This window comes from Ochlerotatus camptorhynchus, unplaced genomic scaffold (genome assembly GCF_037179485.1).
Source record: "Ochlerotatus camptorhynchus isolate MF236.1 unplaced genomic scaffold, CSIRO-AGI_Acam_v1.1 ptg000330l, whole genome shotgun sequence".
NCBI lineage: Eukaryota > Metazoa > Arthropoda > Insecta > Diptera > Culicidae > Ochlerotatus > Ochlerotatus camptorhynchus.
In genome coordinates, this window is record NW_027040818.1 from 9356029 (window position 1) to 9379483 (window position 23455).

General features: G+C 38.8%; 1 protein-coding gene across 7 annotated transcripts in view; it reads left to right on the top strand.

The window, feature by feature from the left end:
- Positions 1-4012: 4012 nt before the first annotated feature.
- Mp (Multiplexin) overlaps positions 4013-23455 on the top strand; it is an 884548-nt gene continuing 865105 nt past the window's right edge. For all 7 annotated transcript variants that reach the window (XM_065230395.1, XM_065230396.1, XM_065230401.1 and 4 more), the window contains exon 1: positions 4013-4082. The gene's annotated coding sequence lies outside the window, so the exon portion shown is untranslated. The remainder of the gene's footprint in view (positions 4083-23455) is intronic.

Genomic DNA, 23455 nt, shown 5'->3' on the forward strand with positions numbered 1-23455 from the left:
GACATCTAAAAAAACACAGAGAACTTCTTGGAAAAAATCCAGGACTTCTGTTAGAGAGCTTCTGCACCAAGCCTAGACAACTTCTGCACTAAGTCCAAAGGAATTTTGGGCCAAGTCTAGTGAATATTTGGACAAAGTCCAGAAAAATTTTGGGCCAAACCCAGAAGACTTTCGGGCCTAGTGCAGAGGTCTTTTGGGCCAACTCCAGAGGGCTTTTAGACCAAGTACAGAGGATTTTTGGGCCAAGTCCAGAGGACTGTTGCGCCAAGTCCAGAGGACTGTTGCGCCAAGTCCAGAGGACGTTTGGACCAAGTCCAAAGGACGTTTGGGCCAAGTGCAGAGGTCTTTTGGGTCAAGTCTTAAGGACTTTTGAATCAAGTAAAGAGGATTTTTGGGTAAAGCCCAGAAGACTTTTGGGCCAAGTCCAGAAGAATTCTGGGCCAAGTACAGAGGACTTTTGGACCAAGTCCAGAGGACGTTTGGGGCAAGTGCAGAGGTCATTTGTGCCAAGTCCTGAGGACTTTTGAGCCAAGTCCAGAGGTCTTGAACACCAAGTTCAAAAGATTTCTGGGTCAAGTGCAAAAGACTTCTGGGCCATGTTCAGAGGTCATCTGGGCTATGTCCACAAAACTTTTGATTTAAGTTCAGAGTTCGCCAAAATTGTCAGGAGACTACTGGGAAAAGTCCAGAGGTCTTCTGGGCCAAGTCCAGAGGACTTCTGTGTAAAGTTCAGAAGACTTCTGGAAAAAAACCCAGAATGCTTCTGGGCCAAGTCCACAGCTCTTGGGCCAAGTTTAGAGGACTTTTGGGCCAAGTTCAGCTGAATGTAAGGCCAAGTTCAGAAGACTTCTGGGCCAGGTTCAGAGGATATTTGGGCCACGTTTAGAAGGCTTTTAGGCAAAGTGCAAAATACTTTTAGGTGGAATCCAGAGGTCTGCTGCGCCAAGTTCAGAGGACTAGAGGACTTTGCCATGTCGAGAGGTCTTCTGACCCTAGTCCAGAAGACTTTTGGGCTAAGCCCAGAGTCTAGTTTCCACAATAACTGCTTTCTAACAATATTTCCGCAGAAAGTTCCCCGAATTTGAGATTGGAGGACGCCAACATTCATCAGAAATCTTAAAGCTTGCCGTTGGTAACAGAAAACCATTGTATATCATAGACTACATAATATACATTGAAGAAATTTGAAGGTCATAAGCGCTGTTGTTTAGGAAAATACTCACTTTCATCCGTTGTGGTAAGATAAAAATTTGGGATTAGTCTCTACATCTTAGATAAAGGAATTGAGCAGTTTGACGCCAAATGACGAATTGGTAAAATTTGACCTGCTACGATTGGTGTGAAACTTTGAATAATTATTTGTTATGGACAATCATTCGCATTTTTGCTAAAATTCAGCTATTTAAGGAGGTCACTTTCTGCAGTGAATATAGATTTCAAAAATGGTTTTCTCTGAGCCTTCACCTCAGATTGCAAGAAGCTCTCGTGGCTGTTTTCCTTTTTTTTTCGCACAAAACGACGAGAGTGTTTTTTTTTTCAATCTGAAGTGATGTTTTAGAGAAAACCTTACCCCGCATGATTTTTTTTCCATTGCACAGTGGTCCAGAATGCAGATTTAGGTGGAATGATATGTTTTGAGCCTGAAATTGAAACTTGAGACTGGAAGTCTCTTCTACAAAGTTGTTCCTTAAAGTTAGGTCTTATTTTTTATGACAATGAATTCTAGGGAGGTTCTTATTATCATTAAAATCAAAAATCTAACTTTTTTGTTTGAATAATAAGGTATACATTCTTCAGCAAAGTTATAGCTGAGCTAATTTTAAGCAACATTGCTGAAAACAACTTGTTTTATCCCTTGAATTGGCTGATTTAGAGCTATTTTCTTGAATTGAGTTAGGGTGGCTTTATAAAAAAAACAGTTATTTTGCTCTAGTTTTCTTATTTCAAAGGTGTTGAAAAACAAAGGTGTTCCTGGAAAAATAATTTTTTAGCGCTAGTTTTATTATTTGAAATTTCTCATGAAAGTCATCTTCTAGAGACTTTTAAAACTTTTTAAGGCGACTTTGCCGAAGAATGTATACCTTAATTTATTCAAACAAAAAAGTTAGATTTTTGATTTTAAAGATAATAAGAACCACCCTAGAATTCATTGTCATAAAAATTAGGACCTAACTATAAGTAACAACTTTGTAGAAGAGACTTTTAGTCTAAAGTTTCAAGGCTCAAAACATATCATTCCACCTAAATCTGCATTCTGGACCACTGTGCATTGTTTGATCTTTTCTGGGTTTATATTAAATCATAATCAATTGAAACGTAAATTTTCTGAAAATCAATGTAACTATGGAAAGTACTCAGATGAACAATATTCACCAAATTTTACGAGGACATTTAATAAAGTTTTGGATAAATTTTACTTCAAGCTAGGGTGACCGTCTTACTCCGTCATCCCCTACATATTTTTATGACTCAAATATTTTCTAAATTTTTCCACCAAATTTTCTCAACTGGGTCCCGATGGGTAGTGAACAAAGGTTTTATAACCACTTTAATTTCAAAATTTAGCCGATCCAATTCTGAGAAAATCCATCATGAGGTTATGTGAACATTTAATTGAGCGATTTATGAACAAAGGAAGATTTATTCATTGCCTCTCAAATGACAAAGGGAGACCGAAAATTTGACGTAAAATGACAAAGATTTGAATAAAATGCATTTGCGTATTTTGTTTTGTAAGTGACCCCAAACTTATGGTCGGGAGTGTAATTAGTTTTGCTTTCCCTTCTCGGCAAAAAAGTCGTTTGCTAATAGTACAATGATTCGTTGAATTTCTGCAAGCAAACCTTCCAGCAACAGAAACAACGTTTGATGCTGGCATTTGACGAACCATTTTCTGAAACTCAGTCACATTTTCTGAGATCTCAACATAACTTATTTACCAGGAGGCCATAAATAAATCACTTTGGAAGCTCTCAGAAGATCCCCATTGATGATAGCAAATTTCATCTGAGATTCTCCAAAAGTGCTTATCTAGAACCTTCTCTTAAAAGTTACCTGAAATTCTTATTGAAAATGTCTATGACTCGCAATTCGATGTTTCCTGATGCTTGTAAAAAATTCACAGAACTTCTTTTTAAATAGTTTGAAGAAGTTCTCAGAATATTCCATTGAAAGTTTCCAGAACATTTTGTTTGAAGTTATGGGAACTTTCTTGATTTTACAGATGAAAGCTCTTAGAGTGATTTGTCTAAAGTTCACATAAATTACCAATGGTAGATTCCAAAACTTCTGGATTCAAAATCGCAGAGCTTCGGAAATCTTCCGGGGCGCAGCTTTAGGAAATTTTCGTATGAAATTACCAGAGCTTCTTTGTTGGGCGCTTCTGAACGTTTCCATAACTTCTCGACAATATTGTCATGAATTTTCAAACAAACAAAAAAGACAACACTCTTCAATCTTCAAAATCGCTTCCCCAATCACTGCAACATCCGCAACAGCATCGTCAACTCCCCAATCCACTCATTCTCGCAACCAAACGCCGAGAGTGAGCTCCCCGCAGAACAATCTCCGATCCAGCAGCGTGCGAGTGAACACGCGGTCCTTTCGAAAAATTTCGCGCGGCTGCGAATCGAAAACAGACGCCGGCTTCCAACAGTCCCATCACCGTATTTCTAGGCCGCATGCCATGGTGTAAACAAACACTCTCGCTCTCCCACCCACCACCACCACCACCCCCGTCGACGGCGGACGCACTCAAAACAAACGACCACGCGGTCGTCCGCCGACTCCCTGCTCACCACGGTGGAGCTCATTTCACAAAGCCGGTATGACATTTGTTTTGCAACATTTATGGGAAAAGGGGGTTCTCAATCTCGCGCCCGCTCTCACTCTCAGCAGTCAGTGGGAAGAAACATGTTGCGCAGCATGTTGGGGTTGTGGAACTCTTGCTGCCATCATGGGGAGAGCGCTCAACGGCAGGATCCCCAACCGATCGACATCCCGTTCAGTCTACAGTGTGTCCTCGGTACGGTCGCATCGAATTTGCTGTCTCCGTCTGTAGAGCGCTGCGTTTGGTCTTCTAGGTTTGTTGGTGATGATTTTTTGATTCGTTGTCGGTAGCGACGTCGTGCGAGTTCCTTCCTAGGAGGTGGTGCTTCAGTTCATGGTCAATTTTTTTTTCGGTTATGGAGGGTGTGAAGGGGTCGAGGGAGTAGTGAAGATGAAGTGTGTGATTTAGATCGAGTGCATTGATATCCCTATTGAGGGGTGCGAAGCGTGAAAGTGAAAGTTAAACTGCCACCCGCCCTCCTCATAATAGTGGACCCGGCTCATGGTGTGGTGAAGTGTGGATGTTTATTCTTGATGGATCCGGAATGGACGACGAAGACGGCATTCAGTTCTCCCTGGGGGCGGTGGATTGTTGTCGTTTTTTATGATTTTTGATGTGATGGTTGAAGGAGCCAGTGGCAGTAGAAGCGGCCTTTGTAGGATCAGAATGCTTTCCGGAAAATGGAATTGTGTTCACTTTGATGCCCTCGGATTTCAATCTTTACACTTCGAGTTTTGTTTGCGGAAATTGTTTGTAAAAACTTCTCACTGGGCCGGTAAAGTGTTTGTGTGTGTGTGAGTATGTGTGCCTGTTCTGATGGATCGGAGTAGAGCAGAAAAGTGGGATTTGGACCTGAGATTGGTATGTCAGAAGTGGAGGGGTGGGAAAGATTCAAGTGCTTTGATTTTTGTTTGAGTAGCCGGACAAAATTGTTTCCTGAGTTTTTTTGCATTACTGTTCACAGTTTGGTAGACAGATTTGATTAAGGTTAAACAAATAGTAACCGAATACAATAGTTGAGCAGACATCCTGAAAAAGTTTAAACATATGATTTATGCTGTGCTTATTTTAGGGATCTTTCAGCACAGTTATAATTTTGAAACAAAATCTGTAAACATCGTACTTATTTGTGCATTTCAATGGTTTCTCCCATTCCATAACATTCAAGAAGTGGTCGTTCTGATTTGCAATGATTATAATTTTTCGTGCAGCCCAAACAATTTCATTTTTGTAGACGACGTTTTGAATCTTGAGAATAGTGTTTCTACTGTCCTAGGATAATTCAGTCAAGATTCCTATAGTTCGGTTAATAGGGACCGCACAATAGGAACCGAAATTAACGAATACACGTAGCATATGGGATTAGAGCTAATTGGGGACAAACACTTATTGAAGGGTACTTTGAAGAGATTACTTCTTGATGTCTTGTGAAAAGTTATTAACACGATAGATGACCTCCTTTTGCATCCAGAAAGTCAGAAGGCTGGTCCTCCGGAAGACCCGGAACATCCATAAAAGTGTTCAATTCATGAAACTGATCCTAGCTCTCTTCTGATTTTTCGAAATCACTCACAGACGGCTCATCAGAATAAAATGGGAGTTGTGACCGGAAAATGGACTCTAAAGCCCACGAGATGGTTCACCAGGAAGATCCAGAACATCCATAAAATTGTTCAGTTATTGAAACTGAAGAGGTCCGCTTTTTTCGAAACCACTCATTGGGGTCTTATCAGAATGAATTTGGAGTTATGACCAGAAAATTGACCCTGGCGTATTTAGGAAGACACAAATATTAGCGCCCAAACCATCACGTTTAGGTATATGGTGTCTTGTGCAAAGTTTCTTCGTATTTTTTGGTCAATATTTTTATGTTAGTGGTCCATAGAAATTGATAAAATGAAAATACAAATATTTTTTTTTTTGATGTGAGATAACCCAATGCATTGTTTAAAAAAGTTATAGAACAATCGATTTGACACTTTCCCCAAGACACTATGAACCTAAAACTGACGGTTTGTGTGCAAACATTTTTGTCTTCCTAAATACGGCTACATCCGAAACATCCGTAAAAGAGGTCAATTCATGAAATTGATCCTAGAACTCAGTATTTTTTTCAAAAACTCTCTATGAATTCGGAGCTATGATCGGAAGATAGATTCTGGAGACCATGAATGCTCCTCTGCAAGATCATATACGCTTCTTTGGAAGATAAAAGACGTCTCATCAGAATGAACTTGGATTTGTGACTGGAAAACGGACCCCAGGGTCCATTGGATGGTCCTCCAGAATATCCAGAACAACCGTTAAACTGAATAGTTGAAGAAACCTGATCTCTGTTTTTTAAAGAACTGGTCATAAATAGTTTTTCTATTTATTATCGTGAATGATTTCTAGGTTAAATTTAAGTATTTAATAACTTCTAGGCGCTTTCAACGGATTTTTTGAATACTTTTCCTTGGATTTCTTGGATTTCTTTCTCTTAACTTCTAGGAGATCTTTCTTTGTAGTTACAAGTTAACGAGGGACTATATTTTAATTCATCCCATGAAAATTGAAAGAATTAGCCATTTGAGTTATTATTTATAGTAATTTTTGAGTGGTTTTGAAAAAAACCGTGACGCTCTAGGATCAGTTCCATGAATTTACCACTTTTACGGATGTTCCGGATCTTCCAGTGAACTATCCCGTAGTCTCCAGAGTTCATATTCCAAACACAACCCAGAATTCATTTTGATAAGATGTCAATGAGTGGTTTCGAAAAAACCGCGTAGCTCTATGATCAGTTTCATTAATTGAGCACTTTTATGGATGTTCCGGATCTTTCAGTGGACCATCCCGTGATCCCCAGTATCAATTTTCTGGTCAAAACTCCGAATTTATTGTGATAAGACGTCTATGAGTGGTTTCGAAAAAACCGCGGAGATCTAGGATCAGTTTCATGAATTGACCATTTTTTACCGATGTTCCGGATCTTCCGGTGAACCAACCCTGTAGTCTCCAGAGTTCATATTCCAAACACAATGTCTGTGAGTGCTTTCTAAAAAACCGCGTAGCTCTAGGATCAGTTTCATGAATTGACCACTTTTACGGATGTTCTGGATCTATAAGTGGACCATCCCATGGTCCCCAGCTTCCATTGTCTGGTCAAAACTCCGAATTTGTTGTGATAAGACGTCTTTGAGTGGTTTTGAAAAAAACGTGGATTTCTAGGATCAATTTGATGAATTGACCACTTTACGGATGTTCCGGATCTTCTACTGGACTGTCCTGTAGTCTCCAGAGTCCATAAACCGAAAACATCTGCAAATTAATTCTGATAAGATATCTATGAGTGGTTTTGAAAAAACCGCGGAGCTCTAGGATCAGTTTCATGAATTGACCACTTTTACGGATGTTCTGGATCTATAAGTGGACCATCCCATGGTCCCCAGCTTCCATTGTCTGGTCAAAACTCCGAATTTGTTGTGATAAGACGTCTTTGAGTGGTTTTGAAAAAAACGTGGATTTCTAGGATCAATTTGATGAATTGACCACTTTACGGATGTTCCGGATCTTCTACTGGACTGTCCTGTAGTCTCCAGAGTCCATAAACCGAAAACATCTGCAAATTAATTCTGATAAGATATCTATGAGTGGTTTTGAAAAAACCGCGGAGCTCTAGGATCAGTTTCATGAATTGACCACTTTTATGGATGTTCCGGATCTTGCGGAGGACCGTTCCGTGTTCCCCAGTTTAAATTTTCTGGTCAAAACATCGATTTTATTGTGATAAGACATCTATGAGTGCTTTCTCATAAACCGTGGAGCTTTAGGATGAATTTGATAAATTGACCACTTTACGGATGTTCCGGATCTTCTAGTAAACCGTTCTCTAGTCTCCAAAGTCCTTATTCCATACACAACTCCGAATTCATTCTGATAAGATGTCTTTGAGTAGTTTCGAAAAAAAAAAACCACGGAGCTCTAGGATCAGTTTCATGAATTGACCACTTTTACGGATGTTCTGGATCTATAAGTGGACCATACCGTGGTCCCCAGCTTCCATTGTCTGGTCAAAGCTCCGAATTTGTTGTGATAAGACGTCTTTGAGTGGTTTTGAAAAAAAAAAACCGTGGAGCTCTAGGATCAATTTGATGAATTGATCACTTTACGAATGTTCCGGATTTGTAGTCTCCAGAGTCCATAATCCGAAAACAACTTCAAATTAATTCTGATAAGATGTCTATGAGCGGTTTTGAAAAAACCGCGGAGCTCTACGATCAGTTTCATGAATTGACCACTTTTACGGATGTTCCGGATCTTGCGGAGGTGCATTCCGTGGTCCCCAGTTTAAATTTTCTGGTCAAAACATCGATTTTATTGTGATAAGACTTCTATGAGTGGTTTCGAAAAAATCGCGGAGCTTTCGAATCAGTTTCATGAATTGACCACTTTTACGGATGTTCCGGAGCTTTTAGTGGACCATCCCGTGGTCCCCAGCATGAATTTGCTGGTCATTCTTTCGAGTTTATTGTGATAAGACGTCTATGAGTGGCTTCTAAAAAAACCGCGTTGCTCTAGGATCAGTTTCATGAATTGGCCACTTTTACGGATGTTTCGGATCTTCCACAGGACCAGACTTGTGTCCTACCGGAAACTGACTGTTCCCAAAAGTTGGCCAACTATCTGCTTAACAACTTCTCCAAAGACGTCATGAAGTTATCTCTTCAAATTTCCGAATCCAGTGGCATCAGTACTATAGGAATCCGGCAAGAACGAATCCACACTAAAGAAATCTTGACTCTATTTTTCTACTAGTGAATGATCCACCAGTCATCTGGATTCATAAACATAAAGGTTGAACACGAAAAAATCTGGACACGAAAATCTTGTTGGGGTTTTAAAATGCGTTTTATATACAGCTATACATTGTAAGGTATTATCGAAGACAATATATCAAGAAGACTGGCAACTTTGCCCGAGAATAGAACCTTTGCTATCCAATTCGTTCGAAGCATTTACCTTTGAGCGGCAGATGACGCGATTCTGCCTGTCTCATACCGGACGTATGAGAAAATGGAAGAGTTACCAGTCTTCTTGATATGTTGTCTTCGGTATTATGCTTGTTGTTAGAACATTATTTCAGTCTTCCATCTTACCATAGGTCATTGCTCGAACTGTTCTTCGTACACGGTTCATCATCTTTTGCACGAGTCCTGTTCCCAATTTTTTGGTTTCCAAATTCCATTTCCGCTTGAAATCCTTCTGAAATCCTTCTGAAATCTTTTTTCTTCAGTATATGCTTCACAATCGACCAGTATTCCTCAATAAGCCTTAATTCCGGAGTATTGACCAGATTCATCTCCTTGGGAACCACTGGCACTGTGACGCCATTTTCGCTGTACCACTGTTTGGTGGAATTTGAGTAGTGGAAGCTTGCCAAGTCCGGCCAGAATAGGCCCTCATGCTGCTCCATAAAAGGCTGTAGTCTCTTCCGTAGGCACTCCTCCGGGTAAATTTGCTGGGTTATGGTTCCAGAAGTAACGAAAGTTTCGCTTTTCAGCCCACAACTGCAGATTGTTTTGGGGAATTTCAACTTCTTTTTGATTTTATTCTCTTCCGGAGCACTCTTCCGGTCAACCAAGGTATGACATTCCTGCCCAGGAATTTGATCGAAAACTGTCAGGAGCGGATAGACCGGGATTTTCGTTTCAAGTGTGTGCAGGATCCAATCGCGACGTGCTTGCTCCGGTGAACCCATGTTGTAAACAAATGAACTTATCCTGACAACCAATGCCTGCTGTGATTCTATATACTCTTAGCTTGATTCAGTAAAATGTGGACAAACAAATACTCGGAAAATGTCTTAGTATGTCTTAGTAGTATTTATTATCTAAAATGGCCCTCGAGTTCTGTATACAGTAATGACCCGATTTTGTCAGCCGCTCCGCGCATCAGACTTTTATTTTTCAATAATTTTACATAACCGTAATTCCAAATCTTTCTCACTCATCTTCAAGATCGATGTTTAAGGTATGCTTTGGTGCATTAAGACCACTGAAAAATCGCATGGGTTTCGTAGAACATTAGAAAATGTTTTCTAAAAGAGGGCTGACAAAATAAGTTCATTACTGTAGTACCAAATAAAAATTCTCAAGTTGCTCTAAATTTTAGAAAATTTGAAAAATCGGACAAAATCGATTTTTATTTTTTGTGATGTATCATTAGATCGAATGCCACTAGGCTAAATGCCATTTGGCCAAACGTCAGTCTAATAGTTTTTTTTTTTCCTTGGATTTGCTTTCCGTTGATCTTGTTTTCCGTGCTGAGCACCAATGCTACCAACGCCAGGAAGGCAGCTCCCACACCTGGACCCTACCTATCGACCCATCAACTCATGAACCGGGACCAACGGCTTTACTTCGGTGTAGTGGGTAGCGTGATTACCTCTCACCCCAGCAGGCCTGGGTTCAATCCCAGTCGGCGCCGCCGGGATGTTCTGAGGCATAACATCTCTGATCACGCCTTCCTTCGGAAGGGAAGTAAAGCCGTTGGTCTCTGTTTATGAGTGAGTTGATGTGTCGATAGGTAGGGTCCAGGTGTGGTAGCTGCCTTTCTGGCGGCGGTAGCATTGGTGCTCAGCACGGAAAACAAGATCGACAGAAAACAAATCAAGGAAAAGAAAAACAGACGTGGCAGCAAATAGTTAATCTTAAAACTTGAAAGAATTGCTCATGATCGAAAGAAGCAAAAATGTCTTATGAGAAACCATTGTCTAAAAATTCTTCAGCAGACGATCTTCTTTTATGCGAGATCTCAAAATTCTTACCAAGTCTCAGTTTAAAAAATATTTTCTACGCTCATGATCTTAAAACTTATCTGATTGCCTAAACTAAGAAAAGTATCCATGCTTGTAATCTTGAAATTGGTATTAAGAATGCAATCTTAATTTGAATTTCTTAGAATGAGAATAAAAATGAATAAAACAGAATATTTGAATGATCCAAACTCCACGATTTTAATTTTTACAAAGAAGATTACGATTTTATATCTCTGAAAAACTGCAAAATCATCACAAAATAAAATTTAAGGTTATGTAATGTTTTATCCCTTCTTAGACAGAGCTCTTATTCTCAAAGGTACAAGAAATACTTTAATTTTCAAAATTCGGCATAATGACCTATTCGGCCTATTGGTGTTAGGACTAGTAGCTCTCGGCCTAATGGCATGATAACAATGAATTGTTCCGTAAACCTTGGAAAAAGGTTTTTTTTTTACTGAGAAGCTACTCAGATCTACACTCCTGCTAAGCTACTCAAACGTTGGGGGCGGACCTCTCGAGAGGAGTGGTCAAATTATGCAAAATATATTGACATGAACTGGGATGTTTCGATGTTAGAGATTTTTTTTTCTTTGATTTGTTTTCCGTTGATCTTGTTTTCCATGTTGAGCTCCCACACCTGGACCCTTCATAATGACCCATCAACTCATGGACCGGGTACCAACGGCTTTACTTCCCTTCTGAAGGAAGACGTGATCAGAGATTTTATGGCTTATGCCGACTAGATTGAACCCAGGGGTTTTGGGGTGTGAGGCAATCACGCTTACCACTACATCACTGGTGACGCCGTGTTAGATATGTTTGTTAATGCCTCCAGCAAAGGTGATCATTAATACAAGATTCCAATTTGAGTTTTATTTAATTCCAAAGGACTTTTGGTCCATGTTGAGAATTCTTCTGGGTCAAGTCCAGAGGAATTCTGAGCCATGTTCATTTGAATGCCTTGACCTTAGACCAGAGAAATTATGAGCCAAGTCCAGGTGGTGTAGTGGTAAGCGTGACTGCTTCCTCACCCCAATGGGTCTGGATTCAATCCCAGCCGAGGTCGGTGGGATTTTTCTGAGGCATAAAAATCTCTGGTAACGTCTTTCTTCGGAAGAGAAGTAAAGCCGTTCGTCCCGGCCCATGTGTGTTTGAATGGGTGCGACATCCTACCCATCCAAAGTTGAGCTGCCTCCCTGCACATTCGATTGCCGTCAATGGGTGGAAATCGATGTATGTTGGTGACTGGCACTAGATTGCGGAACAGAGACCGTGACGTTAAATAAAGGAATGAGGAAGGTGTTTTTGGGCCCAATTCAGTTGACTTGTGGACCAAGTCCAGCAGAAAAGCTTCTCTTCTTCTTCTTCTTCTTCTTCTTCGCATTTCAAGCTTATTGCATATCGCATATTAGCTTATTGCGTGTTCTCAACTTAGTGTTCTAGATGCATTTCCACAGTTATTAATTGAGAGCTTTCGATGCCTGTACCATTTTTGCATCGGTTTAATTGTGTCGCAAGTCCAATCATACTTCTATGCCCAGGGAAGTCGAGAAATTTTCCAACCCGAAAAATTCCTAGACCAGACCAGGAATCGAACCCAGCCACCTCCAGCATGCTCTTGCTTTGTAGCTGCACCTTTACCGACTGAGCTAAGGGAGGCCCAATTCAGCAGAAAAGCTTCATAACATAAATGGCCTAATCCCTTAAAATTGCTTTGAAAATTTTAAAATTACCACAGAATCACCGAAATGACCGTAAAGCTTCATTGGACTTGTGGGCCACGTCCAGAAGATTTGTGAGCCAAGTTCAGAAGGCTTCTGGGCGAAATTCAGAGGGCATCTGGGCCATGTCCAGAGAACTTTTGGACTAAGTCCAGATGACCTCTGGGCCAGAAGACTTTTGCGCCAAATTTAGAGGTCTTTTGAGCCTAGTCCAGAGGACTTCTGGGCTAAGTCCAGAGGTCTTTTGGGCTAAATTTAGAGTTCTTCAGGCCCAAATTCAGAGGTCTTCTGGCCTAGTCCAGAGGACTTCTGTGCCAATTCAAGAGCAATTCTAGGATAAGTCTCGAGGAATTTTGAGTCAAGGCCAGAGGTCGTCTGGACCAAGTCCATAGGACTTCTGGGCCAAGTCAAGAGGTATTCTGGGACAAGTTCAGAAGATTTCTGGTCTTAGTTCAGAGGACATCTGAGCCAGGTCCAGAGGCCTTTTGGACTAAGTCCAGAAGACTTTTGGGCCTAGTCCAGAGGACTTTTGGGTCAAGTACTGTTGCATTAATGGCCCTTCGCTCATTTAAACTTCCATACAATTTTCACACTGCCGTACTCTGGTGGAACTATCTACCTACCATCTTCAGAACTTTCTCTGGCTAATAAATTATCACACTATAGCAGGGTTGTAATTGCTAAAATGCTTTTTTTTGTAATAATGAAACTATGAGATACTGTAATGATAATTTTAATTTGTACGAAGCAAGAAGAGGTGGAAAAGTTTGTATATGACATATAAGATTTTATGATCGCTGATTGCTCGCTCATCGCGTTGCTCATCGTTACAGCTAATTGCTATTGTTACCCTCTGAAAGCACACACTTTACCTTCTCTTCTTGCATCTTGTAAATAACAATTATCATTAAAATATCTCATAACATGATAAATCTGAAAAATAGCATTTTAGTTGTAATGAGCATTTGCAAGCTTGCACTAAAGCTTCATGTTGATATTAGATAGCAATTCCAATCAACTCTTCAAAAAGAGTGTTAGAAATTTAAACATCTCAAAATTTCCTTGTTTAATTTCTCATTGAAAAAAAAAAAACTTATGAAGCATGCAAAACTTTGAAATATTTGAACTTTTGGAACGAACAGAACTTTGTACACATGAAAATTGATGTAAATCTTAGAATAAGAACTGTTGGTATATATTTTGGACTTTTTGTTAGCACACTTTTTATTTTATTTTTTGACAGGTGTTTTTAAATGACTCACATCACCATCCAATGACCATCCCATCCAAAGTTGAGTTGCCTTGAGGTCCGTTCAATCTGTACCCATACAGATTGATTCTGTATACTTAAAGATATTTAAAAATGCCCTTTTTCGTGTTTTTTGGTTGTCGACATCATAATGCTTAGCTGAATGTAGGTATCCAAGGGTATTTTGATATAGGGGGAATGGATGTAATGTCGGCCTAAATGCCCCTAATTTGGGCCCATACATAAATTCAGCAATCGACTAAATTTTCAATAGCGACCAAAAATATCCATAAGTACCGTCCCAATGACAAGTTCATCTAGATAAAATTGATAAATAGCAGATTTTTAGCGATGGGCCCAACCTTAGATCCATAGGCCAACATAAGAGCCTTTTCCCCTATTTGGTTATAAAGTAGCGTAGAATACACTTAAGTAATGTATTATTTTGGTCATATTGGCCTTAAATTTCCGAGGAATCAAAATCCGAGGTCAGAGTCCACATATATTGTATTTAAAAAAGTTTTATATAAGTAAGTATGGTAAATTTTAAGGTACGTTAAAAATGAACCTCAGCATCGACAGGTACGCTATTGGTACATTAAATTGGTGAAAGTTGTGGAAGGTTTAATTAAGATTTTCGAAAAATCACCCGTTTATGCAGCAGGACACCCTAAAGCAAGTAATTTGCTAGGTACGTTCAAAATCCTTGAAGGTACGCTATGGTACTACGAAAAATATAATTATATCAACTTTTGTGAAGAGTGTCCAGCTGGCAACCAACATATAGTAGTGGTCTTTAAATAAACACAATAGACCGAATTTCATACAAACTAGTCAACTTTCGCATGTTGCAACTATGTTTTATTATGATCGAATGAGGTGAAACTTTGACACAGAACTACAAAAATGCCAAATTTTGCGTTTACGTAATATCAAATTATTGGAAGCACTTGCCGGAAATTGACAAGCTGGTTGAAAATGGCCAAATAATTAAAATTTAAATCTAGTTTTAAAATGTTCAACCATATTTCCAATAAACGACGGCGTGCTTATGACAGTTATTTACGATATTGTCAAAAATTTCCGAGATAATGGACTTTGGAAATTTTGAATTATAAATGTGCTAATTAGTTGGCCATTCTCAACCAACCCGTCAATTTCTGGCAAGTTTGTTCATTTGTTTATTTGTTTATTTATTTGTCGTCAATCAGTGTAGATCGTTTGTGACTACATATACAAATATCTAAGAAATAAAAATTGTTTTAAACTCAACGAGATGAAAGCCTAGCAGTTAGTGTTCTCCTAACTGTATCTTTAGACATCGTTAGATCTATACGCTCACAATAATTATTATACACTCTCATCATTCTATTGATTGGTCCATTTTTACCATAATTCGTTCTGTGAGGGGACAGTTGAAATACATTTCGAGTTCTTAAAATGCGTACGTAAAAATTTAAGCTTGCTCATATTTTTTTCTGAATTTACGCTTTGTGAGACAAAATCATTAACAAAGGAAATCATTGGAATTTCTCTTCGTTTCTTAAGTGTTTCAATGTTTATCAACATGCAACGGGACTCATAAGAAGGAAGGAGAAAAGAGGTCCAGCCTAGTTTCCTAAGAGTAAATAACAGAAACTGTTTATGATCTGGTTCTATACGATTTATATTAGTTTCATGGTATTGAGCCAAACCACACTGGAATATTCTAGAATTGATCTCACGTAAGCTATATAAAGTGTTGGTTTCCTAGAGTACATGTAAAATGTAGAGTAGTGTGTTTTCTGGAATAACATGTAATATTTCATATTTTAACATTTAACGACGCCGGTGATGTAGTGGTAAGCGTGATTACCTCTCACCCCAGCAGGCCTGGGTTCAATCCCAGTCGGCGCCGCCGGGATGTTCTGAGGCATAACATTTCTGATCACGCCTTCCTTCGGATGGGTCCCCGGTTCATGAGTTGATGGGTCGATAGGTAGGGTCCAGGTGTGGGAGCTGCCTTCCTGGCACGTCGGTAGTATTGGTGCTTAGCACGGAAAACAAGACCGACGGAAAAAAACAAACCAAAGGAAAAAAAAAATATTTTAACATTAATATCCAGCAGACTTTTAACGCACCAATTGTAGAAATCATCAATTTCATTTTGAAAATGTAGCAAATCAGAATTGTTTAAGATTTCCATGTATCGTTTCATATCTTCAGCATTCATGAGCACATTTAAGCGATTTAACACAAACTTCACGTCATCCACAAATAAAATAAATCAAAAAGGACCAAAATGAGATCCCTGTGGAACTTCCGAGGTAACATAAACTTGCGAAGATATTTTTCCTTTAAAGCGGACCGTCTGTGTTCTTTCTGTCAAGTATGATCCAATCCTTTTTAAAAGTGTAGGGGAACAAGGAGCAAGTTTGCCACCTTAAGCGTTTTCAATCTGAAAACATTCATTTTGTTTAAAAAATATATATATATCAGCAGCTGGTACGTTTATTTTTTATAAGTCAATGGTTATTTACTATTGATTCATTATGATTAAAAATACAATAACTTGGAAAATTTATTCCTTTTGGGTGGTAACTTTTTCAGCAGATTTTTTTTAGTACGGGGCAAAAGTGCCCACCTGCACAAGTTAACAGATTTTGAAGGAAAGCTGAATCTGAGCATTTTTAAACCACGTGGAATTTCTCGAGAATTATAATAAAAATAAATTTATGGTTTGAAAATCAACGTATATTTTTATTATTTAATTTTTTGTAATTTGAACATTACCAATCATATCGCGATATCGCGGTAGTTACAGATATTCAAATTAGGCAAAACGGACAATCATTTCCGTTGCATGTGTCGAACCATGTGTTGCAATTCATGCACTTATTGCAGTTTTCACCGTTATCCGATAGCTTGAAGCTTAGTCCACATCGATCACAAAGGGTGTCCGGTGGAGAGTTAATGATGGAACTTTTTTTTCCCTGGCGCTTGACGTCGTCGTTTAGTTGGTACATCGGATGTTGTAGCAGAACTTCGTTTCTCTTTTTTTCATATTTTGAATATCTCTCATGGCCTGGGCATCTTTAAGGGCTTTATGTTAAGTTGTTGTTGTTAGTTCTGCTGTTTGCTCACGCTTCCTTCCTCTTTTAGTTTGTCTTGCAGACCGTTTCGGGAATGGCTGAATTTCAGTTGGACTGACCGCGAATGGACTGCTTTGGTTTTGTTTCTTAGAAACACCAGGCACTGCCGAGGTCGTTGTATCGCATTCTAAGGGTGCTCTAGCAAATTGAGGGTTCATGATCTCCATTTCGTTGAAACCGAGGAAAGGTTTATTGTCGTCATCCGGTTTTCGATGATCCACTTCGACCAACAGAACGTCGGTCACAAATGATGGAGCGAAATTCTCTTCCGTAAAGACATTTCGATTCAGTGGGACGATTCCGGTTTTCCTAAATCAATTTATGGCAACCGTTGGGGTTGCTGCTTGAATGTAGGCCTTACCAAACAAAGCACTTAGGGTAAATTATGGCTTCGGCACCCATTGACTGTTTTCGGCAACCGAAATTGAAACGTTAAGTTCACTGTATTTTCCCATCAGAACTCTTCGCTGAACATATTAAGCCGATTCCTTACCTTTTCAGCTTCAATCTGATTACATTTTTACGACTGTGCAATCCTGTTTTGCCATATTTTTCTTTAAATGAAATATACACACTACAAAATACGGCTGATTTCGAGTTGCCGATAATAGAACAGCTGGTTAACACGCAGTTCAAATGGAAAGGGTGCCGAAGAAAAAGAGACTGCCGACAATAGTCACATTCACCTGAGAAGTTTGGAGCGTTGTAAAAACATGTTCAACCCGTTTTGATCAATTCTGTCGATTGAAATTGGTAGAACAGCAAGCAGCAGATAAATGTCAACAAACAAACCTGTCATGTATGTGTGTGACGCTGAGAAATCGCTAATAGAAGTTCGGACGCTGCTTAGATTGACGAGAATACGTAAATTCCCCTACATAATTTAGCGAGCCAACCTTCCCAGGGTTGCTTCTCAGAAATAGTTCTTGAGCCTTCGACTAGTAAGTCTTTAGAGGTCCCATAAAACTTACATCCAGTGGTTGAAGCTGATGAGATCAGTGAGGGGGAAAAGAAATGACAGTCACATTGTTGTTTCTTGCTTTTTCCACAAAGGCCAAATTTTTCGTGTGGGTGCTTTGACCATCTAGCAGAAGCAGGACAGGACTCGAAGTAGTTGGCCTTGTATAACCAAGAAAATTGTCAAACCACATGATGAATTCGTCCGTCGTCATCAAGGAATCAAAAATATCTCCAAATGACAAAATAACAAGCGATCAACGAACCGATTAATAACGCTATGTCAGAAGTGGAAAACACTAATGATATAATTCTTCACCGTTCTTTTTCATGACAAGCAGCTCGTGCGACCCAACTCAATCGGGGCGGTAGAAGGAAACGAGCAAATTGTTGGCAAGCTGCTTCACGAAGTAAAGCCGAAGATGATACACGTGTGTTAATGGGAATTTTTTTGTTATGTCTTTTCCCGATTCATATCAAGCTATGTCCTCATCCGTGTATATTGCAACAAAGCAGGCAAGCAATATATCATTATCCTTCTACCACTCGGATCGAGCTTTGTTACAGAGCGAGTTTGTCATGGTAGTCGTAGCAACCGTTTTGTCTGTATCGTTGGTTACTTTATGTGTTTGGATTCGCTGGTCGTCATCCAGCCACTTCCGTTACAGCTAAATCTGCTTTTTGGAAAGATGAGGAAGGGTGGTATAAAATGACCAGTTGCTGACATGCAAATGCATGCGGTCGTTAGCACCCCTCTTTCGGCTGATGTAAGGCAGCCTACCTGGCGACGCCCTTTCAAAGCCAACACTTGATTTTTGGTTTGAACCTGAAACGTGAAATTCCATTAGGTATACAAAACGTAAACTGAATATAAAAATATAACTTGTGGTTAAAATGGAAGTCTCATCGACGTTGTAGATGCGACTTGCGTTGAAGTTTTTGGTGACATTCGCTTCCTCCAGGATTAGGCTTACCATATCAAAAACTTGAAAAGGAGGACATTTCATTTGAGGTTTGGAGATTAAGGAGGACAATGATTCTTTTTCTTAACATTAAAGGAGGACAATGAGTTTTTATCAAACGTTTTAATAATATGTGCGCTATCACAAAACTCATGATTTGCGAAGGTTCAATTGAGATTGTTCATAACTTGTGGTAGATATCAATTTAATTCATCTTCTCGTTTTACTTCTGAAAAATGCATCAAACTAGCCTTCATAATTCATGTGTGATACTTGGAAATGCTCTCGTCTAGCTGATTTGCATGAACACTGCAGCTTTACAGCCTTAAAACCATCCCAGCCTTTATCATGTACAAAAATCAGGATACATGTCATCGCGATTGAAACCAACATGGAACATCTAAGCAACCTGTTAAATTTACCAGAGAGTTTTTCGAACATTATAATTTATTTTCGAAATGTCAAATTTAAGTAAAAATACAGAAAAAATTGATGAATTTTCACTGATTCTTCGAAAATAATATATAATGTTCGAAAATGCCTCTGTTGTTGATCGTCCGATTTTCGAGAAATTGATTGTCAAAATTGATTCCTGGTTTGTCTGAAATATTCAGGTTTATTTAAAAAAATTCCATCCGTCAAATTTAGATTGAATTCACGAAATGGACAGCAATCTTGACCGCAACCTAAATGTGGGGAGTTGACAGCTGTAGTATACTCCTAGTCCCACCAACAAACAATACGAAACTAACGATTTTAAATTGGCACACCACTTTAGTAGCCTATTGGTCCCAAGCAAACGATTAACGTACCCTATTCTAGTTGAAATTCTATTACTACACTATGTTTGTTTTGATTCGCTATGAAAGTTTGACAGATAACATCAGGGGTGTGTGGATTCATGCAGAACATGCAGGGGTGAGTGAAATAGCTTGGGACTGCTTGGGACCGTTGTTCTGGTACTGAGTGAGCCAAAAATAATAATGATTTTCTTCGGGACCCAGTGGTCTTAGAGTTACCTCTATGGTCCCATCATCGAATGGCATTGGCTAGATAAGATAAAGTTGCGACATAATTAAACAAATCAGCTCTGCAAACAACGCTGTTTGAAAACAATTTAATTAATTTGTTACTGGAAATATGCAAGGATTAAAAAGGAGGCCATTTTTGGGCAAAAGGAACGCGAAGAAAAATTATTGAAAAAGGAGAACATGTCCTCCTTTAGGATACCATATGGTAACCCTATCCAGGATGTCAAAGAACTTTCCTACGACTACTTTATTGAAGCCTTGCGCTCGTGCTGCTGATGTAGCTTCCAGTTCCCGTAGAGTCAGTTCCTTGTGACGATTTCGGAAACCGCACAGCCAATCTACATTAGTCGCTTGATTGAATGGATGATTCAAATTGTTTGTTTTTCGGCCAATTCATAAGCCAAACTTCGAAAATCATGTGCTGAGAGCCCGAAGAATCTTTTTTTCCATCTCGAGAATATGCTCTACAAGCTCTTACTCCAGCTTTGCTGAAAACACTGTATCGAACCTCCCCATTCTCGATTGCATTTCGAACTCTTCAATCGCCTGCGACAGGTATTTGGCAAGAGTTCTACGTGGAACTCGATATTCTAAAGCTGCTCGCCTCACCGACAATCCTTGAATGTGCACGGCTTCCACTGCGGCAATCATACTGGTGGATTGCCACCGATTCCGTGAAGAAATCCGCTTATATCTTCGAACCATATCTGGAACCGCACTACACTGTTTAGATTTTTGACTGATGATAGTTTGAGGTTAGGTTGACAATTGCAGTGGCAGTTTTACCCCAGAAAAAATTGATTATTTCGCCCCGTTGGTGTGATCGGTAAATAATATGTATTTTTCATGTTATTTTTTTTTAAATTTTATGTTAAAAGTGTAGTTGGAGATCAACAACAGTACATCCAAGATTTTCATTTCTTCTTGTGTGTTATTTAAATGAAGCAAAACAACTATAAATCAGTTATTTTAAGAGAACGCTTTCTTATTACAATTTTCGCAGAATAAGCAACGTTCTGTATTTTTATTTTTTCGACCATTATATATCACAAAACAAGCCAGTAATAATATAATTATATGATTCCTGTGTTTTGAATAACATTTTGCCAAAATAAGATCGAAAAAAAACTGTATAGCCAATTTATAGCTGTGGGCACTCTTGCCCCATATGGCACACTTGCCCCTTGTTTCCCTACTTATCATACCTAAACGTTTTAATTTAAAAAGAAGTAAGGGAATGTTTACTCTGTCAAAGGCCTTACTAAAGCCAGTGTATTGTAGTTCTGTATCAAAATTTCAGCTCAATTGATCATATCAAAACATAGCCAAATTTGGCTAGTTTGTATGAAAATCGTCCTATGAAGCTAATTTAAAGGCCATCACTGTACAGTTGTGTTCGATAAAATAGCAGCGCATGCCGATTTTCAAACAAGATGGTCAACTTTGACATGATGTAACTTTGTAAATTGAGCTGAAAAGTTCTCCAAAGAACTACAGATATGTTTAATTTTACGGTTACGAAATATTAAATTTTTGGAAGCACCTGCCGGCAGAGTTGCGACCTATCACAATCACGATCGTCAAACAGCTGATGGTAGTAACGCTCTGTACATTCCCATCAATGTGCTCGTTGAAGACCATCCATCAAGTTGACGAAAGAAGTAAAAAGCGACTGGTGAATGTCGTCTTCGGTGTTGATCCATCACCGATCTGGTCATTCCCGATAATGACGACACTCATATGTGCTCGTTTTGAAGTAGTTGCTGCTTTGCTTGATTTTGTGAGAGTGTTGGTGAGTGAGTCCAACAGCTTCCGTTTAATGTTGTCTGCTTTGTTTGTAACTCACACAGTCGCGTGTGTCGAGACGAACTTGGAATGCGTAGGCATTGTTTTCAGTTTCTTCTGTCGTTTCGGTTTTTCTCATGATCGTACTGCAGAAGTCTTCACTGTTTTCGTTGTGCTTTTCATCATCAGCAGCGAGTGTAACGTTTTGTTTGTGAGCAGCGACCACTACTGGTGATTGTTGTTTGCCATCGCTCTAACTCTCACTGCGTGATAAAACGTTCTGTCAGCGATAGTCGGTTGATGCGTAGACGAGTGTCACGTGAGTGTCATCATGTTTTGCATCACTGTCTGCCGGAAAGTGAGACACCAGGTAAAATTGTTCAAAATAATAGCAGTAATAATAATGTTCATGTCAGCTTAATTTTGAGATTTTAAATTTAACATAAAATTCTAAAAATCCCCACCCAATATACAAATGTACATAATAGTTAAAAATGTTTCGAATATTTGCAGCACCAAATTTTTAAATACAAAACTGCTGTTATTTAGAACAATTTAACCTGGTGTCTCACTTTCCGGCAGGTGCTTCCAAAAATTTAATATTTTGTAATCGTAAAATTGAACAAATTTGTAGTTCTTTGGCGAACGTTTCAGCTCAATTGATCATAAGTTAACAAAGTTACATCATGTGAAAATTGACCATTTTGTACGAATATCGGCATGCGCTGCTATTTTATCGAACACAACTGTATGTTCAAAGTTTCATTAAAATCTGAAATGGTCTGGACAAAAGTGGCTTAGTTTTATACATTTTGAGCTGGAAATGCTCTATAAATATTGCGTGAAATAAAAGCTCCAAAATTATTCTAAAATTTTATGTTCTACGATGTTGGTTAATTTTAAAACATCCATTGTGTACATTTATGAAAAATTACATTTTGATGAGCTTAAGTTCGAAAATCTTAAAATTCTGCTTTTTTATGTCGAAGTTTCAAGCAGTTTTTGTTTTTTTCTTTATTTGACAAAAATGTGTACTTTATTTTTTCAGTGTGTATTTTCAATGAAAACGCAGCCCAGTTAGATGACTCGTTTTCGTGCTATGATTAATTGAAAAATATCGAATACACCATTTTGAAAAAAAATATGCGTGATTCAAAATGGCTGAGTTGCAGAACAAACTTGGTTTATTCCCTCCTACGAACAAATATGCGAAGTTTCATTGATTTCTGAGCGTTAAAATCAGTTCTTAGCTGTTTGGTCGGAGAGCTAAAAAAATCATTATTATGATACATTAAGAATTCAAACCTGAAGCTTGAGCATTTTCCAAGAACTAACAATTATGTTGTTATCACACTAAAGCTTCATGTTAGCATTTCCAACCAACTCTGAAAATCACTAACTTCGCGTATGAAGTAACATAAAAACACTTTGAATGAAATTATGTTGTTTTTGCTGAGTTAGGTGGGGACCGTTAAATAATGTTTGCCACAATGTTTCAACCACCATGCTTATTCTATGTATTCAAATATTCCACTCGTATTTGTGCCCTGCTTGTCAGATGATTGACAGCTACAATAAATGGTACCACCGTTTCATATCAATTTAAGGTGAAAAGTATTTTCCAGGAAAGCTAATTGTGCTCTTTGTTCAACTCGTGTCTGTCCTTTGAACTGGATGATTGGAACGAAGGGGGAAACGAATTTACTGGGAAGGCTCTTTTATGAAATGTAATCTATTCGACATCCTTTTCGTTCGGTTCGGCACAGGTGACAGCTGATGGACGAATATTAATTAAGTGCTGCCGGGGATGTGTTACAACCATTTTCGTGCCCCACAGTATGAAATCGTAATTGATTTTCAGCACACAGGAAATGTTTTCATTTTCGTGAGATTGATTGTTAATTATGACAATGACAGTGGAAGCCCCAAAGCATTTTTTACCCCTCATTGAAATATTTCTGATAATGGCCTTCAGGCGTAAATGCTAA